Genomic DNA, 9,106 nt, shown 5'->3' with positions numbered 1-9,106 from the left:
ACTTCTCAAGACTTGGGACAAGGACTTCTCAAGACTTGGGACAAGTGACTTCTCAAGACTTGGGACGAGTGACATCTCAAGTCTTGGGACGAGTGACTTCTCAAGACTTGGGACAAGTGACTTCTCAAGACTTGGGACAAGAACTTCTCAAGAATTGGGACAAGAACTTCTCAAGACTTGGGACGATGACTTCTCAAGACTTGGGACGAGTGACTTCTCAAGACTTGGGACGAGTGACTTCTCAAGACTTGGGACGAATGACTTCTCAAGACTTGGGACGAGTGACTTCTCAAGACTTGGGACGAATGACTTCTCAAGACTTGGGACAAGTGACTTCTCAAGACTTGGGACAAGTGACTTCTCAAGACTTGGGACAAGTGACTTCTCAAGACTTGGGAGTCTAGCCTGATAGGGATGGGACAGGTCAAATTTAGAAGGAAAAATTTTCAAATTTTTCGAAAAATCAAAAAACGCTGCAAGCCTTCTGAAATGCGCACAAAACCAAAAATTTTCGGAAAATTCGTAAAAAAATTAAAAGTTGAAAATTTTCAAAAATTCTTATTTTTGTGCGCTTTTTGGACGATTTGCCACGTTTTTCGATTTTTCGAAATTTTTCGACTTGGGACGAGTGACTTCTCAAGACTTGGGACAAGTGACTTCTCAAGACTTGGGACAAGAACTTCTCAAGACTTGGGACAAGGACTTCTCAAGACTTGGGACAAGGACTTCTCAAGACTTGGGACAAGTGACTTCTCAAGACTTGGGACGAGTGACATCTCAAGACTTGGGACGAGTGACTTCTCAAGACTTGGGACAAGTGACTTCTCAAGACTTGGGACAAGAACTTCTCAAGACTTGGGACAAGGACTTCTCAAGACTTGGGACAAGAACTTCTCAAGACTTGGGACGAGTGACTTCTCAAGACTTGGGACGAATGACTTCTCAAGACTTGGGACAAGTGACTTCTCAAGACTTGGGACAAGAACTTCTCAAGACTTGGGAGTCTAGCCTGATAGGGATGGGACAGGTCAAATTTAGAAGGAAAAATTTTCAAATTTTTCGAAAAATGAAAAAACGTTGCAAACCTTCTGAAATGCGCACAAAACCAAACATTTTCGGAAAATTCGGAAAAAAATTAAAAGTTGAAAATTTTCAAAAATTCTTAGTTTTGTGCGCTTTTTGGACGATTTGCCACGTTTTTCGATTTTTCGAAATTTTTCGGAAAAATTGAAATTTCTCAAAGGGGTACCCCTTTGAGAATTTTCAAAATTTTTCGAAATTTTAAAAAAATTAAAAACGACTGCAAATGGCGTGAAACGCGAAGAAAACTAAGAATTTTCGAAAAAATTTGAATTCAGCTAAGACAGGTGAGGCACAGCCCTAAACAAGCAGACAAGACTTCGGACAATCACTTCTCAAGACTTGGGACAAGGACTTCTCAAGACTTGGGACAAGAACTTCTCAAGACATGGGACGAGTGACTTCTCAAGACTTGGGACGAGTGACTTCTCAAGACTTGGGACAAGTGACTTCTCAAGACTTGGGACAAGAACTTCTCAAGACTTGGGACAAGGACTTCTCAAGACTTGGTACAAGTGACTTCTCAAGACTTGGGACGAGTGACATCTCAAGACTTGGGACGAGTGACTTCTCAAGACTTGGGACAAGTGACTTCTCAAGACTTGGGACAAGAACTTCTCAAGACTTGGGACAAGAACTTCTCAAGACTTGGGACGAGTGACTTCTCAAGACTTGGGACATGTCACTTCTCAAGACTTGGGACAAGAACTTCTCAAGACTTGGGACAAGGACTTCTCAAGACTTGGGACGAGTGACTTCTCAAGACTTGGGACGAGTGACTTCTCAAGACTTGGGACGAATGACTTCTCAAGACTTGGGACAAGGACTTCTCAAGACTTGGGACAAGGACTTTTCAAGACTTGGGACAAGTGACTTCTCAAGACTTGGGACGAGTGACATCTCAAGACTTGGGACGAGTGACTTCTCAAGACTTGGGACAAGTGACTTCTCAAGACTTGGGACAAGAACTTCTCAAGACTTGGGACAAGAACTTCTCAAGACTTGGGACGAGTGACTACTCAAGACTTGGGACAAGTCACTTCTCAAGACTTGGGACAAGAACTTTTCAAGGCTTGGGACAAGGACTTCTGAAGACTTGGGACAAGAGACTTCTCAAGACTTGGGAGTCTAGCCTGATAGGGATGGGACAGGTCAAATTTAGAAGGAAAAATTTTCAAATTTTTCGAAAAATCAAAAAACGCTGCAAACCTTCTGAAATGCAGACAAAACCAAAAATTTTCGGAAAATTCGGAAAAAAATTAAAAGTTGAAAATTTTCAAAAATTCTTAGTTTTGTGCGCTTTTTGGACGATTTGCCACGTTTTTCGATTTTTCGAAATTTTTCAAAAAAATTGAAATTTCTCAAAGGGGTACCCCTTTGAGAATTTTCAAAATTTTTCGAAATTTTAAAAAAATTAAAAACGACTGCAAATGGCGTGAAACGCGAAGAAAACGAAGAATTTTCGAAAAAATTTGAATTCAGCTAAGACAGGTGAGGCACAGCCCTAAACAAGCAGACAAGACTTCGGACAATCACTTCTCAAGACTTGGGACAAGGACTTCTCAAGACTTGGGACAAGAACTTCTCAAGACTTGGGACGAGTGACTTCTCAAGACTTGGGACGAGTGACTTCTCAAGACTTGGGACAAGTGACTTCTCAAGACTTGGGACAAGAACTTCTCAAGACTTGGGACAAGGACTTCTCAAGACTTGGGACAAGTGACTTCTCAAGGCTTGGGACGAGTGACATCTCAAGTCTTGGGACGAGTGACTTCTCAAGACTTGGGACAAGTGACTTCTCAAGACTTGGGACAAGAACTTCTCAAGACTTGGGACAAGAACTTCTCAAGACTTGGGACGATGACTTCTCAAGACTTGGGACAAGTCACTTCTCAAGACTTGGGACAAGAACTTCTCAAGACTTGGGACAAGGAATTCTCAAGACTTGGGACAAGAGACTTCTCAAGACTTGGGAGCCTAGCCTGATAGGGATGGGACAGGTCAAATTTAGAAGGAAAAATTTTCAAATTTTTCGAAAAATCAAAAAACGCTGCAAACCTTCTGAAATGCGCACAAAACCAAAAATTTTCGGAAAATTCGGAAAAAAATTAAAAGTTGAAAAATTTCAAAAATTCTTAGTTTTGTGCGCTTTTTGGACGATTTGCCACGTTTTTCGATTTTTCGAAATTTTTCGAAAAAATTGAAATTTCTCAAAGGGGTACCCCTTTGAGAATTTTCAAAATTTTTCGAAATTTTAAAAAAATTAAAAACGACTGCAAATGGCGTGAAACGCGAAGAAAACTAAGAATTTTCGAAAAAATTTGAATTCAGCTAAGACAGGTGAGGCACAGCCCTAAACAAGCAGACAAGACTTCGGACAATCACTTCTCAAGACTTGGGACGAGTGACTTCTCAAGACTTGGGACAAGAACTTCTCAAGACTTAGGACAAGAACTTCTCAAGACTTGGGACAAGGACTTCTCAAGACTTGGGACAAGTCACTTCTCAAGACTTAGGACAAGAACTTCTCAAGACTTGGGACGAGTGACTTCTCAAGACTTGGGACGAGTGACTTCTCAAGACTTGGGACGAATGACTTCTCAAGACTTGGGACAAGTGACTTCTCAAGACTTGGGACAAGTGACTTCTCAAGACTTGGGAGTCTAGCCTGATAGGGATGGGACAGGTCAAATTTAGAAGGAAAAATTTTCAAATTTTTCGAAAAATCAAAAAACGCTGCAAACCTTCTGAAATGCGCACAAAACCAAAAATTTTCGGAAAATTCGTAAAAAAATTAAAAGTTGAAAATTTTCAAAAATTCTTAGTTTTGTGCGCTTTTTGGACGATTTGCCACGTTTTTCGATTTTTCGAAATTTTTCGACTTGGGACGAGTGACTTCTCAAGACTTGGGACAAGTGACTTCTCAAGACTTGGGACAAGAACTTCTCAAGACTTGGGACAAGGACTTCTCAAGACTTGGGACAAGGACTTCTCAAGACTTGGGACAAGTGACTTCTCAAGACTTGGGACGAGTGACATCTCAAGTCTTGGGACGAGTGACTTCTCAAGACTTGGGACAAGTGACTTCTCAAGACTTGGGACAAGAACTTCTCAAGACTTGGGACAAGGACTTCTCAAGACTTGGGACAAGAACTTCTCAAGACTTGGGACGAGTGACTTCTCAAGACTTGGGACGAATGACTTCTCAAGACTTGGGACAAGTGACTTCTCAAGACTTGGGACAAGAACTTCTCAAGACTTGGGAGTCTAGCCTGATAGGGATGGGACAGGTCAAATTTAGAAGGAAAAATTTTCAAATTTTTCGAAAAATGAAAAAACGCTGCAAACCTTCTGAAATGCGCACAAAACCAAACATTTTCGGAAAATTCGGAAAAAAATTAAAAGTTGAAAATTTTCAAAAATTCTTAGTTTTGTGCGCTTTTTGGACGATTTGCCACGTTTTTCGATTTTTCGAAATTTTTCGGAAAAATTGAAATTTCTCAAAGGGGTACCCCTTTGAGAATTTTCAAAATTTTTCGAAATTTTAAAAAAATTAAAAACGACTGCAAATGGCGTGAAACGCGAAGAAAACGAAGAATTTTCGAAAAAATTTGAATTCAGCTAAGACAGGTGAGGCACAGCCCTAAACAAGCAGACAAGACTTCGGACAATCACTTCTCAAGACTTGGGACAAGGACTTCTCAAGACTTGGGACAAGAACTTCTCAAGACATGGGACGAGTGACTTCTCAAGACTTGGGACGAGTGACTTCTCAAGACTTGGGACAAGTGACTTCTCAAGACTTGGGACAAGAACTTCTCAAGACTTGGGACAAGGACTTCTCAAGACTTGGGACAAGTGACTTCTCAAGACTTGGGACGAGTGACATCTCAAGACTTGGGACGAGTGACTTCTCAAGACTTGGGACAAGTGACTTCTCAAGACTTGGGACAAGAACTTCTCAAGACTTGGGACAAGAACTTCTCAAGACTTGGGACGAGTGACTTCTCAAGACTTGGGACATGTCACTTCTCAAGACTTGGGACAAGAACTTCTCAAGACTTGGGACAAGGACTTCTCAAGACTTGGGACGAGTGACGTCTCAAGACTTGGGACGAGTGACTTCTCAAGACTTGGGACGAATGACTTCTCAAGACTTGGGACAAGTGACTTCTCAAGACTTGGGACAAGTGACTTCTCAAGACTTGGGAGTCTAGCCTGATAGGGATGGGTCAGGTCAAATTTAGAAGGAAAAATTTTCAAATTTTTCGAAAAATCAAAAAACGCTGCAAACCTTCTGAAATGCGCACAAAACCAAAAATTTTCGGAAAATTCGAAAAAAAATTAAAAGTTGAAAATTTTCAAAAATTCTTAGTTTTGTGAGCTTTTTGGACGATTTGCCACGTTTTTCGATTTTTAGAAATTTTTCAAAAAAATTGAAATTTCTCAAAGGGGTACCCCTTTGAGAATTTTCAAAAATTTTCGAAATTTTAAAAAAATTAAAAACGACTGCAAATGGCGTGAAACGCGAAGAAAACTAAGAATTTTCGAAAAAATTTGAATTCAGCTAAGACAGGTGAGTCACAGCCCTAAACAAGCAGACAAGACTTCGGACAATCACTTCTCAAGACTTGGGACGAGTGACTTCTCAAGACTTGGGACAAGAACTTCTCAAGACTTGGGACAAGAACTTCTCAAGACTTGGGACAAGGACTTCTCAAGACTTGGGACGAGTGACTTCTCAAGACTTGGGACGAGTGACTTCTCAAGACTTGGGACGAATGACTTCTCAAGACTTGGGACAAGTGACTTCTCAAGACTTGGGACAAGTGACTTCTCAAGACTTGGAAGTCTAGCCTGATATGGATGGGACAGGTCAAATTTAGAAGGAAAAATTTTCAAATTTTTCGAAAAATCAAAAAACGCTGCAAACCTTCTGAAATGCGCACAAAACCAAAAATTTTCGGAAAATTCGAAAAAAAATTAAAAGTTGAAAATTTTCAAAAATTCTTAGTTTTGTGAGCTTTTTGGACGATTTGCCACGTTTTTCGATTTTTAGAAATTTTTCAAAAAAATTGAAATTTCTCAAAGGGGTACCCCTTTGAGAATTTTCAAAAATTTTCGAAATTTTAAAAAAATTAAAAACGACTGCAAATGGCGTGAAACGCGAAGAAAACTAAGAATTTTCGAAAAAATTTGAATTCAGCTAAGACAGGTGAGTCACAGCCCTAAACAAGCAGACAAGACTTCGGACAATCACTTCTCAAGACTTGGGACGAGTGACTTCTCAAGACTTGGGACAAGAACTTCTCAAGACTTGGGACAAGAACTTCTCAAGACTTGGGACAAGGACTTCTCAAGACTTGGGACGAGTGACTTCTCAAGACTTGGGACGAGTGACTTCTCAAGACTTGGGACGAATGACTTCTCAAGACTTGGGACAAGTGACTTCTCAAGACTTGGGACAAGTGACTTCTCAAGACTTGGAAGTCTAGCCTGATATGGATGGGACAGGTCAAATTTAGAAGGAAATTTTTCAAATTTTTCGAAAAATCAAAAAACGCTGCAAACCTTCTGAAACGCGCACAAAACCAAACATTTTCGGAAAATTCGGAAAAAAATTAAAAGTTGAAAATTTTCAAAAATTCTTAGTTTTGTGCGCTTTTTGGACGATTTGCCACGTTTTTCGATTTTTCGAAATTTTTCGAAAAAATTGAAATTTCTCAAAGGGGTACCCCTTTGAGAATTTTCAAAATTTTTCGAAATTTTAAAAAAATTAAAAACCACTGCAAATGGCGTGAAACGCGAAGAAAACGAAGAATTTTCGAAAAAATTTGAATTCAGCTAAGACAGGTGAGGCACAGCCCTAAACAAGCAGACAAGACTTCGGACAATCACTTCTCAAGACTTGGGACAAGGACTTCTCAAGACTTGGGACAAGAACTTCTCAAGACTTGGGACGAGTGACTTCTCAAGACTTGGGACGAGTGACTTCTCAAGACTTGGGACGAGTGACTTCTCAAGACTTGGGACAAGTGACTTCTCAAGACTTGGGACAAGCACTTCTCAAGACTTGGGACAAGTGACTTCTCAAGACTTGGGACGAGTGACATCTCAAGTCTTGGGACGAGTGACTTCTCAAGACTTGGGACAAGTGACTTCTCAAGACTTGGGACAAGAACTTCTCAAGACTTGGGACAAGAACTTCTCAAGACTTGGGACGATGACTTCTCAAGACTTGGGACAAGTCACTTCTCAAGACGTGGGACAAGGACTTCTCAAGACTTGGGACGAGTGACATCTCAAGTCTTGGGACGAGTGACTTCTCAAGACTTGGGACAAGTGACTTCTCAAGACTTGGGACAAGAACTTCTCAAGACTTGGGACAAGAACTTCTCAAGACTTGGGACGATGACTTCTCAAGACTTGGGACAAGTCACTTCTCAAGACTTGGGACAAGAACTTCTCAAGACTTGGGACGATGACTTCTCAAGACTTGGGACAAGAGACTTCTCAAGACTTGGGAGCCTAGCCTGATAGGGATGGGACAGGTCAAATTTAGAAGGAAAAATTTTCAAATTTTTCGAAAAATCAAAAAACGCTGCAAACCTTCTGAAATGCGCACAAAACCAAAAATTTTCGGAAAATTCGGAAAAAAATTAAAAGTTGAAAATTTTCAAAAATTCTTAGTTTTGTGCGCTTTTTGGACGATTTTCCACGTTTTTGGATTTTTCGAAATTTTTCGAAAAAATTGAAATTTCTTAAAGGGGTACCCCTTTGAGAATTTTCAAAATTTTTCGAAATTTTAAAAAAATTAAAAACGACTGCAAATGGCGTGAAACGCGAAGAAAACGAAGAATTTTCGAAAAAATTTGAATTCAGCTAAGACAGGTGAGGCACAGCCCTAAACAAGCAGACAAGACTTCGGACAATCACTTCTCAAGACTTGGGACAAGGACTTCTCAAGACTTGGGACAAGAACTTCTCAAGACTTGGGACGAGTGACTTCTCAAGACTTGGGACGAGTGACTTCTCAAGACTTGGGACGAGTGACTTCTCAAGACTTGGGACAAGTGACTTCTCAAGACTTGGGACAAGAACTTCTCAAGACTTGGGACAAGTGACTTCTCAAGACTTGGGACGAGTGACATCTCAAGTCTTGGGACGAGTGACTTCTCAAGACTTGGGACAAGTGACTTCTCAAGACTTGGGACAAGAACTTCTCAAGACTTGGGACAAGAACTTCTCAAGACTTGGGACGATGACTTCTCAAGACTTGGGACAAGTCACTTCTCAAGACTTGGGACAAGAACTTCTCAAGACTTGGGACAAGGACTTCTCAAGACTTGGGACAAGAGACTTCTCAAGACTTGGGAGCCTAGCCTGATAGGGATGGGTCAGGTCAAATTTAGAAGGAAAATTTTCAAATTTTTCGAAAAATCAAAAAACGCTGCAAACCTTCTGAAATGCGCACAAAACCAAAAATTTTCGGAAAATTCGGAAAAAAATTAAAAGTTGAAAATTTTCAAAAATTCTTAGTTTTGTGCGCTTTTTGGACGATTTGCCACGTTTTTCGATATTTTTCGAAAAAATTGAAATTTCTCAGAGGGGTACCCCTTTGAGAATTTTCAAAATTTTTCGAAATTTTAAAAAAATTAAAAACGACTGCAAATGGCGTGAAACGCGAAGAAAACGAAGAATTTTCGAAAAAATTTGAATTCAGCTAAGACAGGTGAGGCACAGCCCTAAACAAGCAGACAAGACTTCGGACAATCACTTCTCAAGACTTGGGACGAGTGACTTCTCAAGACTTGGGACAAGAACTTCTCAAGACTTGGGACAAGGACTTCTCAAGACTTGGGACAAGTCACTTCTCAAGACTTGGGACAAGAACTTCTCAAGACTTGGGACGAGTGACTTCTCAAGACTTGGGACGAGTGACTTCTCAAGACTTGGGACGAATGACTTCTCAAGACTTGGGACAAGTGACTTCTCAAGACTTGGTACAAGTGACTTCTCAATACTT

This window comes from Zootermopsis nevadensis, unplaced genomic scaffold (genome assembly GCF_977971745.1).
Source record: "Zootermopsis nevadensis isolate Lab colony 2312 unplaced genomic scaffold, Znev_1.0 Znev_ptg000005l, whole genome shotgun sequence".
Taxonomy (NCBI): domain Eukaryota; kingdom Metazoa; phylum Arthropoda; class Insecta; order Blattodea; family Termopsidae; genus Zootermopsis; species Zootermopsis nevadensis.
The sequence above is the reverse complement of the archived record's forward strand: the minus strand, read 5'-3'. Positions refer to the sequence as shown.